The sequence below is a fragment of the Podarcis tiliguerta genome, assembly GCF_965153285.1.
Source record: "Podarcis tiliguerta genome assembly, chromosome: 8".
Taxonomy (NCBI): domain Eukaryota; kingdom Metazoa; phylum Chordata; class Lepidosauria; order Squamata; family Lacertidae; genus Podarcis; species Podarcis tiliguerta.
The window spans coordinates 41,790,111-41,808,802 of record NC_139541.1 but is presented as its reverse complement, the minus strand read 5'-3'; the positions used below and the strand labels follow the sequence as shown (position 1 = coordinate 41,808,802).

General features: G+C 44.8%; 1 protein-coding gene across 5 annotated transcripts in view; it reads right to left on the bottom strand.

Moving 5' to 3' along the window:
- The window catches only part of RIPOR1 (RHO family interacting cell polarization regulator 1), a 96,378-nt gene extending 77,940 nt beyond the window's left edge, over window positions 1-18,438 (bottom strand). The window contains exon 1 of one of the 5 annotated variants that reach the window (XM_083452440.1): window positions 18,235-18,438. The gene's annotated coding sequence lies outside the window, so the exon portion shown is untranslated. Of the gene's footprint in view, window positions 1-4,396; window positions 4,786-18,234 lie in introns of those variants that run through there. The other 4 variants (XM_083452430.1, XM_083452438.1, XM_083452428.1 and 1 more) reach the window with 4 other exon arrangements.
- Window positions 18,439-18,692: the final 254 nt, after the last annotated feature.

Here is an 18,692-nt window from a genome sequence, read left to right as displayed (position 1 = left end):
GGTCAAACAATTGAGAGCTCCATATTCAGAAGCAGTCCCTTCCAAGTTATAACCCAGATTATACATTAGTGAGCCACATGCAACAAATAGATTTAGCTATCAAAAGTTGTCCGCAACAAATGAACAAATTCAGTACATATATCAAGATGGCCAAGCTGAGGAGGGTTCCCTAAAGTCCTCAGCCACCATGTTGAAAGTGAAAGAAAACATTTCAACCATGGTACTGTTACGCTTATTATTCTTACCCTGTAAGAAGTTTATTCAGGAAGGTCACTGGGGGCTTATTTGTGTTTTGTAGCATTTGCATTATTTGCAAACAATGCAGTTGAGCACACTATGTAAGCACTCCAACAGTCACAACCCACTACTTTTGCATCATATCTCTAGGGAGACAACCAGCACCCCAAGATGCTTACAGTGTCCAAACTAAGATCTTTGTCTCACCTTTTTCAGTCTGACAATAGTCACTTCCAGACAACCTGTTTATTGAGCATTCAAATGCTTTGTTTGCATGAAGTTAGTGGGGCTATTTACTGAACATTCATTCCTAGTTGACTGTGGCGTTGTTACCCCAGACTTTCCAGGTTATATTCCTCTCCTTACTGTGAAAAATTCAGACTCCCCCCCCCCCCTAAAGTGGGCTTGTTATGCAACAGCACCTCATCCACTTTCATTGTGCAACCTGAATTTGTTGGGAAGCAGTTGTATCCCACTTGCAAAATGAAAATAGTGACAGTGCTTGCAAACTGAAGTCATCTCTCCACACAGACACTTGGGTTACATCATCCTTAGCTAGGGTGCAGGGAGAGGTATATTTTCTTTTGCCAAAAGAACCCTCCAACTATTTCCTAGTCATTATGGGCCAGCTATTCAGAGCAATCAGCCAATTACCCTAACAAAAGGACGACACTTAGCATCTCTGCTGGGATAGTTAAGCTAGCCCCCAGGTCTTCTATCCAACCCAGAGAGTTGCCTGTACTGTACAAGATAAACCCTTCTAGCTCATATGCCCAAATAAACAGGCTATAAGACCTGAGAGATGCAGGGTTAACTTCCCACTCAGTCAGGAAGCTGACCTTGGCCCAATTTCTTTTAGCCTAGCCTACCTCACAGGTGGGGGGGTGTGCAGAAGAGAAGAACCATATGTGCAGCCCTGAGGTCTTTGGAGGAAAGGCGCAATCAAAATGTAATAAACATGTAAGATTTCTCATGATCTATAGGTGTTGTTCAGGACTAGAGGCCACATCTTGATAAAATAATTTAACAAATTTTAATGTGGGTTGTTAAACCTGAGATTAGACTAACTTTAATGCTGTTTATGGAATATTACCACTCCCCTCCTTTCTCCTCATATTCTTTCTCTCTTTTCCTTTTTCTTGCTTTTATCTTTGCTCTTCCTTTTTATTGTTGTTATTATTGCTTTTTGTGCATTAGAAAATGGAAATAAAAACAATTTCAAAAAATACCCCAGATTAGACTGAGGAAGAGGTAGGAGCAGTTGCACCATTCTGAAGTGTTTGCATAAGGACCACAGCATCCACTTCTGGGAGCGCCTTTGCCAATCTCAAAGATAATGGCCACTTCCTCTCAAGAAAAGAGAAGTGAATTGTGGTATATGGCTTCTCTGTTCACAGTCCTCCTTGGTAGGAAATGAATACTGATTTGAACGTGCATACACAATAAAAAGGTATGATAATTTCTCATAAATCATTATCACATTTCCCCCTTGAATTAGCACCATGTAACAATTGTCCTTCACTACAATATACTCCTGAATGTGTGAAAAGGTTAAATTAGATGTGTGGATCAGTATCTTTTGGTGGGGAGAGGGGCTGACGAACCACTCCCCTTTCCACCAACACAAAACTCCCCCCGCCATGCGGCAGCTTTTCTTCTCATGGAAAAAAAGATGTAAGAACCATGCATTTTTCCCCAAATGGGTGTGGGTGGAGGCAATTTTGAGCAGAAAATTGCAGGAAGCTAGAGCTGCCCCTCCCACAAGCCGCTTCCCTCCATATGTAGGAAGAAAAGGACAGTATCCCCATATTTCCAAAGTGTGTGGGGAGGCGGCCAGGGGAGGGATCAATTCCAAGTGGCAGGAGAAGAAAGAATTACAGTAAGACCTCTCCACTTTGAGGGGGGGCACGCTTTGCCTCTCAGTTGCATCCAAGGCTTTTTTTCTTATAATTTTCAAAAGATGGCCAGAAAACTGTTCTAGTTTGGTTCAAAACAAGTTTCTTCAAGTTATCTCTCCGAGTTTTCCCTTCCAAAGGTAACCTCTGAAACGGGCTCCCCATTTAACTGTCACTGTTTCTGTTTCTTAAATAAGGTTCTCAATTATACATTAAAGAACGATCAGAGGCAAAGTCCACCTTTAGGCTCTGCTTGGCAGCTCCTACCTGATCTCTCTTGCTTGCAACATCCCAACACCAGCAGAGACAGAGACTCAGCCTTGGTATCAAAGTTGCTCCCTGAGCTTCCAGGCCTGGGAGGGCAAGTGGCAGGGAGCAGAAAGCTTTCATCTGAAAATTACACCCTGCTAACCTCCTCGGGAGAATGTTCAGGCTGTGAAACCCACACTGCAAATTACACAAATAATGCAACAAGCTGAGAAGCGGGCAGGCGGCAGGCAAATCACAGCCAACTGGCAACCAGACAGCGCACTGGGGAACTGGAAATTTAATCAAGCATTTGCAGAGAATGGCTACTCAGCCATGAAATGGAAAATGAAGATTACCTGGTATTACCAACGTGGCTACTGCCCACAGCAGAGCAACCAGAAGAAACAATGCAAGGGGGGAAATAGATCCAAGTTCCAGCAATTTGCAAGTCCTTTAAGCCTGTGCATCTTGCTTCTCCCAGAACTGCATGGAAACCCACTCACTAGCCATCCTCAGCCACAACCCCAGATCATCAAATCCTGTTACTTTCTTTTGCAACCACTGCTCCCAAGCTTTCTCTGAACCTTTTGCCACTACCGCAGTCTCCTGCCACCTTCTTCCACTTCTCAGCAAGCTGGAAGAGGAAATGCATGAATGTACACTATATGCTCCACAACAGCATCAATCTGAATTGGAGGGTTTTCAGCGCAATCCTAACCGTGGTCTGCTCAGAAGTAAATCCTGTTGAATTCAGTAGGGCTTACAGCCCCGAAGTAAAGGGATTAGGATTGCAGCCATCCTAGGGCTTAGCTCAGCAACACATGATGCAAACAAAAACATGCAGCACCTGATCATAGGCAGAGAGCTGCTCACAGTGGTTCAACAGTAACATACATGTACTGTATAGATGTAAACACACACTGAGATTGTCTCTCCTTATGGAATCAAGAACTGCCTCCACTGAACTTCAGAGGCAAAAAGTTTTTCTAACTCACAGGTGGTAGAGGGGCAGGGAAACAATGGCTGCCACTGCAGCTACAAGACGCATCCTACTCAGCACTCAAAAGAGTGTCCAAAATCCTGATCTGGAAACTGTACCATGCTCTCCTCCCACTACCATCACATGCTCTGAAAGATTCCAGGAAAGGGAATACTTGGAGTAGGAGGAAGAGAGAGGTTCCCATATTATAGTACTGTATTCCACTAACACTAAGCAAATTAAAAACAAGCCATTAAAGAAATTAAACAAGGTTGTGAGTGTCCAGGACATCCATTCTAGGAAATTCAAGATTAAGAGCTCGCTGAACCATTGCCATTCCCAAGTTAGGAAGTGACTGGCTCAAGCTGCCTATAACTTACTCATCAAGGGGGTCTGATGAAAAAAAGAGGGTTCAGAGCGGGAATATTAGCCTCAGGCCTTTTATAGTCTCACAAAGGGGAACATCTTACAGACACTATGCAGAGCTTCTCATCCTCCAAAATGTGGCAAACCAGTACTTCTGCCTTTATGGGGCCCTTGTGCTCATTCTGCTGAACAGTGGCCCCAAAGTCCCATGCTGATGGCACCTTGGGCCCTGGAAAGATTCCCCCGTTTGTTTTCCTCCCATGGGGAGCCCAGAAAGTGAGTTGGGAGACAGATCTCAAAGCATACACGCGGCAGGCACACCATCCCGAAGTATCTCCGAGTCTAGAGGAAGAAGAGTGAGAGGTAGAGAGAGCTCCAGCCTTTCTCCATGTAGGGACAACTTAGCAAGAAAAGGGGGAAAGATTCAGGGGTGGAGGAGCTTATATTTTCCCCAGCAAAGGACGACGGAGCGTCCCCAACCCCACACCCTCTCAAACCATGTAGGAAAAGAGCGAGGAGGAGGAGGAAGAAGCAGGGACCCCGTCTCGCCCACTCTTCCTCAGGGTGCCCCGTGCGCCCAAGACTGCCTCAAAAAGCCAACCTTTAGCAGAAAGGGGGGGGGGTAAGCCGTTCGCCGCCAGCGCGCCCTCCCCCAGCGCCTCGCACTTACATGGCTGCTAGTTGAGTCCCCGTCGTCGGTCATCCGCCCCGTCCGTATCCGGACGCCGCTCCGCAGCTTGCCTGGCCAGCCACCCACCCGAGGCGCACGGCAACAAGACGGGGAGGAGCCGGCGCGGGACGAAGCAGCGGGCCGAGCGCGAGGAGGCGGGGCGCAGCGTCTCCCACCGGGAAAGCGGGAGGAACAAGAGGAGGAGGAGAGAGAGAGAACTTCGCTTGGAGGGCGGCGTTTCCCTCGCTATAACGCCGAGCGGGGAACTCGGCGGCGCTGGAGCCACCCGACCCGCACTTCCCCTTACAGTCATCAATCATCCTTCCAGACGTTACGCCCGTAGGGGGCGGGGACGTGCCTGTGGGGTTAACGCTTCCAAAAGTTCTGTCGAGCGTTTTTAGCGGGGGGGGGGGCAGCGGAAGTGAACATTTTCCTCCCCCCACCCCCGTGCAGGCATAACGTCTGCACAGGGGTCCTGTAAGTGCTTTCGCGGCAGTACTTGCCACTCGAATATAAAAAGCGCATTTCTTCTCCTTTGCTAGAATTCTGTCCTCTTCCTGCTCGCGTCAACAACATTCACACGTGCACACAGACTTACGCTTTTAGAGCTAACGCGTCAAAGCATCCATTTGTTTTACTATCCTAAGAAAAAGAGCTGATGGAGCCACCGCGGTGACGTCTCCTCCTTCTGTTGCGACCCCTTTCCATTAAGACAGCACGAATGCCTCCTCCTTACAGGTGTCATGTTTTAATTGTAAGTTCACCGGTTGATCTGCTTTGTATTGTTTTTCTTCTGCATATTGTTGACTGCGAGTAGCTTTGAGGTCCATTGCAGAAATGCTGCCATAAAAGCTTCGGCTCAAGAGAGTTAGAAGGGACCAGTGAGGCCACATACTCCACCCCTGCTCAGTGCAGGAGCTGCAATGCAAGATGCAACTACAACACCGTTGACAGTAGGCCATCCAGCCTCGGCTTAAATACCACCAACTTAGCAGAGCCCACCATTTTTTGAAGCAGTCCCTTGTACTGCCAGGCAGCTTATACTCTTAAATTTCTCCCTAATGTTTAGCTGAAATCTGCTTCCCTGTAATTTCTACCCATTAGTTTTAGCCCTGATTTCTGGAGTGACACTCTCAACAGCTTTTCCAATATTTTTGAGAATCGATATGTTATTACAGTATGTAATTATTGATGGACAATATATTTTTAAGCATAGTGATCATACGAATGCTCAAGCCCAGAGGTCGGCAGCCTAAGGCCCACAGGCCACAAGCAGCCTATGGGGGTCGTTTAACCAGCCCACGAGCCACCTCCAAATCGAGCCTCCCGCTTGGCAAGTCCCTGCGCGCTGCGCTAAAACCACTCGCTTCCGCAGCGCTGAAAATAGTGTCTGCACATGCGCAGATGCTGAAAATCATGGGCGTGCACACGCAATCCAGCCCATGGAGTGATATCCGCTGGAGTGAACCGGCCCAGATGAGATAAACCTTGCTGCCCCCTGCTCAAGCCACTTCATATGGAAAAACATGCAACATGCAATATGTCAAAAATGTTGACAACCGAGGCCAGGACAGATTTGGCCCTTACTCTAACTCCCTTCATTTAATTCAGGCACAGGAGACCCCCTTACAGCTGGCAAAAAAATTAATGTTCACATCCGGAATATAATTGCCTTGCAATCCTTGTACCCTGCCAAGCCTGGAAAGTTGTGGCACCTTTGAGGGCCAGAGCTTTACACAGGCTCCTGCTTGTCATGGGTTTTCCCCTATGAGGATAAATACACACCTCTCTCATCCTTGCTACATGTTTCTATTTACAGAACAAGTCTCCAAGGGCTTGGCTTTGTTGTTCTTGCAGCTCTTTGCTGCTGCAGTTTCCATGCTTCCACCCGCCTCCAACCAGCAGGTCTCCCACACATTGAGGAGGGGAGGAGGAGCTGCTCCCATTGGACAACAGCCCAGTAGGAGCTTGGCTTGATTAGCTGGTTATGGTGTCAGTATTTCATTTTGATTGACGGCAGATGTCCAACATTTGAGCCAAGCTGCAAAGCATGTTGCTACAGCGCTGGAGCACAAAGAGAGACATTGTGAGCATCTTGAGTTGATAATTCCTATGAAACTCATGCCCCGGCTATATAGATCAAGAATATGGTCTTTCTTTGGGGTGGACTGAGAACCCAGGAAAGGCCACCTCAGTCTACACCCACATGTGCTTTCCCATATTAACTCATTGCAAGTCACAGCAAACAAAGAAGATGACCCCTCAAAGGGCAGCTGAGAAAGGGGGGGGGATAAACAATAAAACTGCCAATATCAAAATGCCATTATATAAATCTATGGTGGGACCATGCTTTGAATGCTTCCACAGTCGGAGGCAGTATGCTTCTGAATACCAGTTGCCAAGAATCACATGTGCAGAGGAACACAGGTATTTACTGTGGACTTCCAATAGGCACTGCAAGAAGAAGATGCTGGATTTCCCAGACCTTTGGCCTAATCCAGCAGGGCCGTGACAATTTTTGTCCCAGGCTTTTTAGACTTGTCTACCCATGTACTATCTGAAACAAAAGAGGCGCATTGGTTGACAGATGTGATTTTTTTTTTTTTGCCCCACTATTAAGTGCATTAGGAACTGTACTTCTGATCTTTTTTTTTTTTTTTTAAGTCATCTAAACTGGTGGCAATCATCACGTTTTGCGGTAGTAAATAAGCAAGCATGCATGCAAGGAGAGTGGTTGAAAGGAACGGCTGCTAATCATGACACCCGTACATTTCTACAGTATCAGACACAGTATGACTCTTGGCACCAGTCACTGTGATCCAGCAGAAGAGGGCACTTCTACTCACATTCTTGTGTTTGGGAACTGATTGCTAGACTTTAGTCTGATCTAGCAGGACTCTTACTTTCTTAACACAGTAAGTAAGTAAGTAAGTAAGTAAGTAGTTGCTAGCCTCTTATTGTGCTTAGTTTTGTTTTCATGCAGGCTGTAGGCTAGCTGGCTGTTACTCCTCTGGGAAAGCAGACATTCCTTCAGCAGGGAGGACTCTTTCTGCCCACACTGTCAAGCACATGCTGCTCTTGTTGTGTCCTCTTTGTGTCCTCCAGCTCCTTTATAATCCCCATTCCTGCAATAGGATGAGTCATGTTAGCTTTCTTGCTCTCTGTGGTCATTTCAATGCTCAGTAAGCATCCAGGAGACAGGAGATTTATACATCTATTAAATAAGCTTCCAAGGAGGAAAAATATAAAACTCACTGCAAAATGCTACATTATTTTATCATTTCTCATAATTATTGTGTAATTCATGATACTCTGTCACAATCCTATCAAGGCCAATTCTTCTCTCTCTCAGTGTTTCCATCAACATAGTTTACATACCAATTTAACTTAAATACAACACATGGTCACATTGCATTCAGTTCAGTTAGAATACAAGATAGATAGATGACTATACAGTACATGTAATGCAAATATTACGCTGCCTGTCTAACTGTGTATTTGAAATTAGTAGGACTGATTCATTCCTGGGGGTGGGGATGTTTAGGACTGGGCTGTAACATTCATCAGTTCCCAGACATAATTGCAAGATCTTGCAAGACCACCTGTGTTTGTTGATAAAATTTCAGCAAAAGGCAAACATGGTAGATGTCTTAAGAGATTAACTCATATTCTTTCCAATTTATCTGCAAGTGAGGTCAATGCCATTCCAGAGCATTTCCCTTCAGATTTACCCAGATTGTTCTTTGGAGTGGAGAGACTAGATTTCTTGAGTGCACTTTCTTTAGAGGATCTCTCTGAAATCTACTGAATCTAAGATACTGACAAAAATGCATGACCTAGCTGTATCCTGTGTTCGAGGTGTGGGCCGCATACAGACCATATATTTAAAGCACATTTCCCCCAAAGCATCCTGGGAACTGTAGTTTACCCCTCACAACACCCTTAAACCACAGTTCCCAGGATGCTTTGGAGAAACTAATGTGTTAAAGCATGTATTGTTTGCATGCGGCTTTAGTTGCAAGAAGAAGAATCAAGTCCAAAACACTGCATGTTACCAACCCTTGGAAGTCTCACTCAGCCTTAAATTGGCGGCTTGAACTTCCTTGGTAAAGCAGGAAACATACTTTGCACATCAGAGACAATTTCCTTTGCTACTATACTTTGCCACATTGCACTGAAGACAATACCAACAATTATGGTAGGATTACTACAATGTAGACTTCCTTCATCTGAGTTTCTCAAGTTTCCTGTCATCTCAAGCTCTGTCCTGTTACTGCTGGACCACATTCCTAGGTTCTGCCTAAGCATCAGATTTTTGTCTTTTTAAAGAGTTGACCGGCCCATGGCATCCCAGGGCTCTACCTCAGGACACCACTAAATGCTATCCCATGCGTCAGGTAGAATGGCTACTTATCCATAAAAACTAAAAAAAAAAGAAAAAAAGACTGCCCAGATTTACATGTGCTGGTTTACATGTATAATTGCAAATTTAGAAATAATTACTAAAATAAATACATCTCACCATAGGAAGGAAGACTGGCCATCTGTCATGGATGCTTTAGCTGAGATTGCTGCATTGCAGGGGGCTGGACTAGATGACCTTTGGGTCCCTTCCAACTCTATGATTCTGTAATTCTATTATTCTACTGATCTGGAGATGTGTATGTCTGCTTAGTGTGCTGTCCATGTGTTGTTAATGGGCAGTTTCAAGGCCCCTGTTGTCCAGGATTTTCTTTGCAGTGGACTTGGACTAAATAGCCCTTCAAACTGAGGACTGTTCTCTGTGAAGTTGGAACACATGGCTAGCTAAACCTCAGGCTTTAGAATGGCAGAGACCTGTCAGACCTTAACATTGCATTGTGGACATGAGAACTTCAATGCAGTTACTGTAGTCACAGGTCCAACCAGCGGCCCCTCCAGATCTACAGAGTGTTTCTAACAGTGCTAAGATTCAGAAGAAGTAGAGAGAAACATGCCCATTTCAGTGAATGAGGGGTTCAGGAGGTTTCCTGTATTGCATGTGTTGGCTAGGTCATTCCTCCAGGAATGTCTCTTCTTTGAACTCCGTTATAAGCACTTGGCAGCTGAGGCATTGGGATTGCAGCTGTTCCCTAGGGCAGAGAGCTTCAGAAGGAGCAAGGACACTGTGCAGAGAAATGTTCCATCAATAAACAAGACTCTGCCAGGAAGTCATGCTAGAACAACACAAGACCAATTTATCTAGAAAGAAGACTGTGCATCACTGAACATTCAGAGACGCACTCACAGGCCTATCTCCTCAGCCCCTTTGCTGGCCATAGCTGCTCTCTCTCACCATCTCCCCGCCATGAGTGACAGAAACAGCTGGGCCCACTGGCTCTGCCAGCAGTTGATTAGCCAGCGAGTGTATCACTTTGTGTATTCAGAAGTGCAGCCTTGTGCTTCGGGTGTGGTGCGTGTCAGTGGTGCCATCAGGGCAGGACTTTGGGGCAGAAGTCCAGGGTTCCACTCAACAAAACTAAACCTTGCAAAAACACAAAGTATGCAAGCTAACGTGGTTTGGTCCAAGTACTGCTGAAATGCTGGCAGGGAGGAGGCAGAAACACAGGCCTGCTTTGGCTCACATCACCTGGAGCACTTCAGAGCCCAGCTGGGATGAACTAACTACGTGTGGAATGCGTTATATGCTAGGCCAGGCAGCTTCCAGGAGACAAAACCCAACACATTTTGGTGCCCAGCAGCTTTTGGCATGAGCAATATTGTAGAAGAGAAAACATATGAGATTTATGAAAGCTGGATAACAGCTGGACAGATGGGCAGCTTTCTATAATAGAAGGAAGCACAGCCAAGAGGAATGAGACCAAGCAACAGGGACAGGAATTGAGGTGATGGGCAAAAACTAGAATGGGAAATTATGCAATACTAAAAAAGAATCACCAAAAGAAGACTGCAGAAGAGGACAGAGATTTGCATAATAGGTACATTTGCTAATTCATATGTATAGATGCAAATTTAGAAATAGTTACTATAATTTAAATAGAAATACAATACATATTTACCATAGTGGGGAAGACTTTGACTAGGTGATCTGTGTCTGCCCAGACTGCTGTCCAAGTGCTAGCTATGGGTAACTTCAAGGCCTCCTTGCTCCCTCTTTCTAGGGTTCTTATATTTAAACTGGACTTGGACTGAAGAACAAGCTTTTGAGTTCTCCAGAACTCTTCAACAGGCTAGGTGGGGGAGTGGAAAGTCTGCTAATATTGGAACCAAGGAGTCTGTGACTAATAGCAGACTCCATGGGTGGTATTTAAAGTTAGTGATACTTAGAGTAGACCTACTGAACTCAGTAGACTGAAGTAACTTGTCAATTTATTTCCCTAGGTCTATCACCTCATGGCTCCCACATCAGACAATTTCATTTCTTTACCCTATCCAATCTTTGGATTGTTTAGCAAAAACCCCAAAATATCTGCAGAATTCTTTTAACACCTGCAGACTATTTTTGTAATGTTTTGATTGGTATGTGGATTTTGGAATGAAAATAAATGACTGCCATCATCACATTTTGTTTGTTGAGCTTTAATTGCACAAACCTAAATTTCTGGTATGCACATGAATCGCTCCTGCAAAATATAGTGACAGTCTGGAGGCACCCAAAAACAGTTGAGTGAGTAAAAGCAGCCGCCCTTTCCTGAGGAAGCCACCACCAGGCTGGTCTGTGCAGTGTTATTGCAGCTGCTGCCACCTGGTGCTCAATAACAGCACCACTCAAGGTGAAATAGATTTCACAAAACCAACTAAGGCAGAAAAAATGGTTTGGGCTGATTTTCCTCTGGGTTTGATCTCACTTGCTTCCCTCACAGAACGCAATTGTTAATTTACACCTGTCAGTTCAAGCCACTTTGCACTTGTCTTGGGTATTTTTATTACATTAGTCATAGTCCTTCAGTGGAAAAGCAACCACATGAACCCAGACAATAATACAAGACAAATCACAAACCAAATAAAACAAGGTTATACCTTTTTCAGATTTCTGCTCCCAAAGAGATACTCATGTTAGTCTGTTGCAGCCAGAAGAGCAAAGAGTTCTTGCTGTGGCACCTTAAAGGCAAAGGCAATTAATTTTTACTCAAGAGTATACAGTTAATGATGCCCATTGCTTTCAATGGGTCTACTCCAAGTATGACTAAGGTTGGATACAACCCAAAGAGACTGAGGCTGCGTACATATTACCATTTACTCTGGCTCTGGTGCACTCCCACTGCTTGTGTCTGAAACCAAGTACCGTACCCAAGATGTTAGCCATAATCCACATGTATGTAGTAGTTTAAGAAATACTCTCTTTGGATGTGTTTCCCCTCAAACCAGTTTCCATCTGATTTGGAAATGCAAAACACAAATAAGTTGAGGTGCGTACTATTCAGACAGCTGTGGTGACAGTGCATGCACAGATGACAGCTGCCTTGAACAGGAGTATTGGTTTTTTGTTTTGCAGGCACAGGGAAACAAAACAGGTAATGTGCATCGGATGATGACACCCCTACTCTTAAGATGTTTCTACAACTCCTATCTATATAATTACATTGTGAGAATTAGCTGATCTTAGTGAATAACAGGAAGCAAGGACCCCATTGTTTCTCTGCAGCATTGTATGTTTGCTTTCATACATCCAATGCTGACCACAGTTAGACACATGATACAGTATTGGATTAAATGCTCCTTGGTCTGGTGCTACCAGGCTTTTTCCATGCTTTAAACAAAAATAAAAGTTGGAGAAAACCAAAAGCCCTTTTAGTTTAACTCTGTAGAACAGTAGTCAAAACAGTACTGTACTCTCCAAATTTCTGGACTACAACTCCCACCAGCCTCAGGGAGCAGAACCAATGATAGAGAATGATGGGAGCTGTAGTCCAAAACATCTGGAAGGCACCACATTGCCTATCCCTGCTCTAGACTGCCTTATACATCAGTCAAGATCAGTATCATCTGCACTTACTATTTGCAGCTCTCTGGGGTCTCAGACAAAATTATTTCCTATATCTCACTCGAGATTATAGAGAATAAACTTGGGACCTTCTGCAAGCAAAGCATGTGCTCTACCACAGAGCTACATCCCTTTCTTATAATTATGGCAGAAACAGTTAGCAGTCCACCAGCTCTACAAAAAAGAATTCAGAACATAATGTTCCATCACAAGCAGAGAACAGACTAGCCATGACAGAAAGATACACATGCAGCAAATAGTTCAAGTTATCTCATGTGAGCAAACAAAGCATCATGCTGAATCAACAGGTCGGAACACTTAAGGAGAGGAAATTATCAGTATTTAATTAACTCTGAAGTCTTATTGTCAGGCAGAAGTAGTCAGGCTCATGGGGTGGTGGGGAAATAGCCCAGCTTACCACATGCCCTTTCCCACTAGGTTCCCATATTCCAGGAGAAGGAAATCTTTATCAACCCCATAGCTGCATTTGTACCTGGAGGTGGGGGGGGGGGGCTTCCTAGGTCCATATGCCAATGGTGGGTATGGCCCAAGGCATTCGCTGGTAGAGCAGCTGCAATGACTCTTACCTTTCTATGATAAAATGCTTCCACACACACCTCTCTCTATCCAGGTACGCATGATGTATTATCACAGGACGCCTTCAGGTAAAAGGGCCCAAGGAGGATGCAGCGAAGAGCTAGAAAGGTGTATGGCCTGGGGAGATTTCCAAGACTCTTTCAGGTAGCCTGAGATTCCCCATCCTTGCCCTATTCCTTCCTATTTGCTTCTCCAAAATTCTCCCCCTCCTCATTCCATCCACCCCAGCCTGCTTATAAACCACCTGGAAGAGTCTGGAAGCTCAACTGCAGGCTATTCAAACTGATTGCTAGTTAGGTTACTCACAAGTAAGCAGCTAGCCTAACAGTTTTTAAGTGTTGTTTTAATGGTTGCTATTCTTGAGCTTCTCTGGACACAGATGATTATGAAGACTATGAAGAAGAAATAAACATAACAAACCCATCCAAGCTAAGAATAAAATTGCTTCCTTACTCCAAAATATATGTATCTCCCCAAACATATTTTATGTATGTATTTAGTCCATTTCAATTCAATGCCAACCTTCATCCTTAGATTCCTGTCAGTTTACAAACTGCCATTTTATTGCCAGTTTACAGTGCCACATTCACATGCAAGAGGAAAGGAATTCCATAGCTAAATTCCCACTGGAGAAAAAGCCCTATTCAAGGTCACCACCACCCATTGAGCAACACTAAATGGGCAACAAAAGCCTTGCCTGAAGACCTTGAGGCATGGGCAGGATGATATAAGAATATGCCCATCCTATGTGCTAAAAGATAGCTGCATCTGTCCTGCATATTGTTGGCTATTTTAAGACTTTGTAATTGGCATCAGTGGCTGCAAGAAGACAATCCGTTTTCGCCCAAAGATAGCTGGTTGCACTAAGCTAGGCACAGTTTGTTTTACCAACAGGAGGCAACAGGAAAGTATCCAGGACATGGGGTGGGGTGGTGATGGAGCAGGAGCCAAAAAGAGATATTTTGGTTATGGAAGAGGGTAAGAACAACATGCAAGCAGGAGGAACTGCCACCTCATTGATCAAACATGCAAGCAGGAGGAACTGCCACCTCATTGATCAAATAGGCATAAAGGAGGAAGTAATTAGTTTCACTGCCTTTTGCTTGTTAACTAGAGCCTTTGCTCTAGACCAGGCATGTCCCAACTTCCAAGAGACTGCAATCTACTCTGATTGGATTGACCAAAGTTGTTGAGCTTTTTTTGGGGGGGGGGGGAAGCAGGATAATGCGACCAACCAAGATCAACCAGGGACGCCCCGTGACTGACCAGTAGATTGTGACCGACCTGTTGGACATGCCTGCTCTAGACCAAAACCTTGTGGTTTAGACAGAGCTACATTAGTCCCCAGTTTGAGGCTGCACATACACCATCATTACCACAAAGAATCGTGGGAACTGTAGTTTGTGAAGTGTAATCTACAGTTCCCAGGATTCTTTGGAAAGAAAGACCCCTAGCTGCCTTTCTGTGTAGGAACTATAATACAGGGGAGCTACATCCTGGATTGTGAGGAAGAGAATAGGTTTCTTCTTTTCCCCTTTCCTTCTTCCTGGAAGGAAAGGCTTTTTTAGCTTCATGGCGCATATCCTCTAACTTGAACTTCCCTCTGGGAACTGGGCATGCTCAGTGGCCATGGAATGCTAGCTGTCAGTGTAATGGTGGGAAGATTCAGAATGGAGAGGGAAAGGGAGTGGCGTATGCAAAAGACAAGCACTCAGTCCTGCAATGTACATTCCATTTACTATAAGCCATTAGTAGCTTTTGCAGGCCAATTTCCTCCTTTTGTTTCCCCCCACAACCTCCAATTTCATCCTCCCCACTCAACTGACATGTCAGCATTTGTATGTTTCAGTGTAGCTTGGCAGTCCCTTGAGTATGTAAGAAATGCCTACCATACATGTGAGTGGCCCTGCTTTGCTTCAGATTGGTGGGAGTGAACACTTTAGCACCAGGGTTTGCTATCATCATCATCTTGCTATTGGTATTTGCTTTCGTCTCCCATTTGCAACTGATGTTCCTCCTTTTAATTTGGCAGTTGTTGTTTTTTAACCAGCCTGCCTTTATTGTTGTTTCATTAAAAAAAATTGTGCTGTGTATGTATTTCATTTCTCTTCACATATTTATACATTTTTTTGTCAATCAGCTTCATGCTTCATTTGATAAAAGATGGGAAATAAACAAGTAGACAGCTAGTTGTTATTAGCTGGGATTTTGCTGTGGGTGGCTCAAGAGGCCTGAGCCCTGAATAGTTTGCAATGAGCCCCAAATTTTGGTACTAGGAGGCTGGGCATACTGCAAAGTGCAGTGCTGGTGAGACCCCAGTCACCAAATGTAGCATATGCCAATTTGTGCCATGGGTCTGTAGCCCAGCTCCTGCTAAGCACTGGTGGAGGAAGAGGAGTGTGGGGGAAGCGCACTGCCCCCGGCAGTGTGATCCCAGTGGGGTGCCATTGTGGCTGCCCCCCCCGCCGCCCGTGCTGGGCGCCACGCCCCCAGGATGCACATCACACCCCTGCAGGCGGCGCATCACGCCCCCGGGACGTGTGCCAGCCCCGCCCCCACCTGCTCTCCGCCCCCCCTGTGCCGGAGCATGAAGCTCCACCACTGCTCCTAAGTAACTTGCACTGCCCCTGTTATTAATTAATTTATTATCATTTATTTATTGCATTTCTGTACCCCACTTTTCCTCCAAGGAGCTCAAGCACCCAGTAAGCTTCATGGCTAAGTGGGGATTTGAACCCTGGTCTCCCAGGTCTTAATCCAACACACTAGCAGCTACAATGCCTTTCTACATTAAATTAAGATTAATTTGAGTCAGGTCTCATGAGATATTAGCCAGATGAGTGCCAAGGTTCAGGCTTGTAAGTTGGGGGTTGCCATAGTGTTGTATGTAGCTGCACATGTGCCTACAGAGGACTTCCTGGCTTTCCTCCTCCCTGCTGAAATGAGGCTTGAGATAAACATTCTGTTGTAGCCTATATAGTAAGTTACAGTGTTCTTGGTTGCCATCTGTGTGTGTGTTTGCAAATTGTGCCCGTGGACCCAATAAGGCTGCTAACCCTCCTCACAAATTAAGAACCAGGCAACTCTGATCATGTGCAATGTTTCTTTCCCTCAGCACACTTTTTTCAGGGCTTGGGTTTCACACAAGAGCACAACCCTGAAAAAAGCACATCTCTGGGGGCCACAATCTCACGTGGGTCACATGACTTGCGCAGAAGGACGTTCCCAGAAGAAACACATCTTGGTTTTTCGCCTTGGCGTGTTAGAAGGTATGCATTTTGAAGGTCACAGGTTCCCCATCCCTGCTCTACACGTTTAGGATTATCATGCAAAAATTATCATATAATCAAGGCCAGTAGGACCACGAGCATCTATCTTGTTAGAAACTAGTAATTGCTTATTCACTTGGATTTTATTTTTTAACCTAATCCAGTCCCCAGAGCTGCAGGCAGATAACAATATATTAAAAACACACATAAAGCATCCTTTTCAATAGGAATGGAAACAGGCCAAACATATTTAGAGTCAATCAAAAGCACAACTGTGCGACATACTTTTGGAGAAGAAGCAATGGCATATCAAGCTGCAATCTGAGAGCATGCTGCACCTCAATCCTCACAGGATCAATCCCCCTTGGGCAAAATGTACGCTTAAACCAACAGAACAAGTAGCCCATCATATTAGGCTAATGGATTGAGGTTTATTCTGTTTTCATGTTGACATAGGATGTACCACTGCTTGAACTCTTAACAACCACCCCCTCCCTGAATGCCTGGCTATGTATCTGCTATTCTTTCTAGTGTGTTTGAAATTATGTGCATGTAGGGAAAGCAAGTGAAGTGGGAATGTCTATCTCACTTTTCCTCTGTGCAGCTGGGCAGTGTAGAGTTAACTTTTGGGAGAGCAAGGAATTTGTTTTTTTGCTGAGGCACTTCCTCTCAGCTAACAATAATAAAAAACCCAGAAGGAGGGATACACGTGGGATCTGTGCAGCAGATAGAGGCCGGGTGACCCAGTCCAGGCCAAGAGGAAGCCTCCCGCATTATCTGCTGTTCCCATTTGGTCTCCTTGGCAAACTCTCAATCTGCAGCGGCTGCAGAAATCAAGATGTGCTTCCTTCCAAACAAGGCCAACACTCCCCAAGGCTTGTATCTGCCATGGCAACCATCCCCCCCGACACACACACACACTCAATATACACATAACACATGCAATGCTATACTGGAGGCCAGATGGACACAAGTTCACACACGCTTGCATTCAATTCACAGAAAAGCCGTTTCTAAAGTGATACTCATCCCTGCAACTGGGGTGGTCCAGACAACAGAACTTGACCGATGGAGCAGGGTTCAAGAGCCCCATGTGTTCATGCCCAGGAGCAACCTTGGCAATCAAGTGTTCTCTCATATGCCCTAACATTTGACAAAGGAAAAAACAGGCACTGGTTTTATGTAATTAGGGAAGGCCAGCATGGGTTCTTACATGAAGGATAGTCCGAAGGTTCAGGTGAAGCTCCAAAATAAAACAGCAGAAAATAATTTGGAGGTGCTGAATTTGGTGTCTTTTCCAGGGGGAAAAAAATGTTTGTTGCAGTTCACGGATTTGTGATGCAATTAACAAACCGGTCTATAGGTCTGCTGTCATGACCCACCAAAGCATTATTAAACATATTCACAGGAATACATATTTTTACAAAACCCATAATATTAAATTCGCCACATCTATTAGTTTCTTTTTACAAAGGCAATACACCCCACTTCCCCAAATGCCACAATGATCAGAATTCCTCACAAATTGGTACACACTGGGAAAGTTGTGAAGTCAAGCTCCCAAACGTCAAACAGCAAGATAACCACAACGGTTATGAGAGAGATATATGCCACAGTAAATATCAAAAAGTGAAAAATATACACCAACCACCTGTACAGATGAGGAAAAACAAATACAGTATGTCCTTTTTGTACTTTAAGGAAAAATAAACTATATCCTTTCAATAAACATCACTCTCATATATCTACATGAAGAAAATACCCCTCAGATAGCAACATTATGAACCCCAAACTATGGTGTTAGATTTAGGACGGGTTCAAAAATCTGTTCAACAATTGTTCCGGAGCAATTCTGTTGTACTTCACACTGTGCTCTTTAAGCTTCACTCCTATGGATACCGAGATGAAGATCCATTTGGGTGGCCCATGCCCCTGTGGTATAGGACCTATTCCTTAGCATTAGTGAGGTTTAATGACTGAGGGTTGGCACCTTCAAATCACATACTCACCAATCCCAGAGGTTCAACCCAGAGGCTAGAAATCTAGTTTAATCCTGAGTTCAGTCAGACCTTGATCAGCTGCCTTGTCTGGCCATCCGGAGCTCTTCCCTGGGCTGGGTGTGTTAGCTAAGAATTCCCTTCCCCTGATTAAACTGGGCAGGCTCAAAGAGTTTCCTTGCTTTCTGCATACTTATGACCTGCCTCTCACTTGATGCTCCACCTCCCACATAGCGGCTTCGGCTTTGACCCTGTTAATATCAAAGGGACGTTTCCTGTCAGGACTGCGTAGAGTATGCCACATTTTTTTAAATCCTTTTTTGTTCTCCCACATAAGCACATGTCCACTCCTAATACTTTGTTTCAGATTGCCCACTGCAAAGCACATCACACGTACAGGAGCATCCATCAAGCCATAGTTTGTATGCCAGTGGCATACAAGTGAAAATTGTTACACGTAAAGGCAATGA